We start from the raw sequence: 1,317 nt of genomic DNA on the forward strand, positions 1-1,317 counted from the left end.
GAAGTTAAGTCGGGCATCGAGCATCACTCCCAGATATCGAATGAATGGTTGGGATGTGATTTCTTGGTCTCCGACGTTTAGATTGATCGTTTCCACCACTTTTCTGCTAGTGATAAGTACAGCCTCGGTCTTCTGTTTAGCCAGTTGTAGATTTACTGTGTCCATTCGCTGGTTAATTCGCTCAAAGGTGATAGCGAACATATGTTTTATCTCATCAAGATGTTTGGCGACGATTACTACGGCTACGTCGTCCGCGTACGCTACCAGTTTGACATTTCTTGGTAGTTTCAGCCTCAGCAATCCGTTGTACATGACATTCCAGAGAAGTGGACCGAGAACAGAACCCTGCGGTACACCTCCAGTAACATCATACTCCTTTGGACCATTCTTCGTGTCATATCTCAGGACTCAGGCCTCTATCTGTGAAACAATGTGTGTGTGTGTGTGTGTAAGTATGTAAACCTCTTATAACTTTTGAACGGTTGAACCGATTCCATCGCGGTTGGTACCATTCGTAAAAGCTTCGCCAAACTTAGATTTCCTGTAAATTTGAATCGATTCGGACCGATAGATTTTGAGAAACTTGGAGAAATCTGAAAAAAAAAATTTTATCAGAAGTGGTTTTTTGGGATCACTTTTAAACGGCTTTACCGATCGATTCCAAAAACTAATTAACTCTCAATCTCAAAAAACCACGTTGATCGCCGCCAATCTGGTCAAAATCGGTTGATTTGTTCGAGAGATATCGTGAACGAAAGATAACCGAAAAAAGTGTTTTTTCGGAGTTACTCCGAAATTTCTAGTTTGACCAATTAAAACTTAAAAATTTTTTGTAAGGCTTAAAAAATTGCGTAGAATGCTGCTAACCGCGTAAGAATCGGTTCATTCATTCAAAAGTTATTGCGGTTTGAAAATGCAAAAAATAGTTTTCTATGAAACTTCTATCAGACTTTTGAGCTCTTTGAGCTCAAAAGCATAGAAAAAGCATCTTTTTGAGCTCAGACAGCCCAAAACAACACATAGATTGTATTTTTGAGCTCGAAGAGCTCAAAAAAAGAGGCCAGGTATTAACGGAATTAGCAGGAAGTTTCAGGAATGGCCTTTACGGTCAACCGTTTTACTAATTTTTTTTTTAGTTTTTTTGAGATTTCTCAAAATCTACAGGTTCAAATCGGTCCAAATTATATATTAAATCTAAGTTTAATCAAGCTCTTTCGAATGTCACCAACCGCGATGAAATCTGTCGAGCCGTTCAAAAGTTATAAGAGGGTCACATACATACATACACACACATACATACACACACATATATACACA

Source organism: Cotesia glomerata, linkage group LG3 (assembly GCF_020080835.1).
Source record: "Cotesia glomerata isolate CgM1 linkage group LG3, MPM_Cglom_v2.3, whole genome shotgun sequence".
In the NCBI taxonomy this organism is placed as follows: Eukaryota; Metazoa; Arthropoda; class Insecta; order Hymenoptera; family Braconidae; genus Cotesia; species Cotesia glomerata.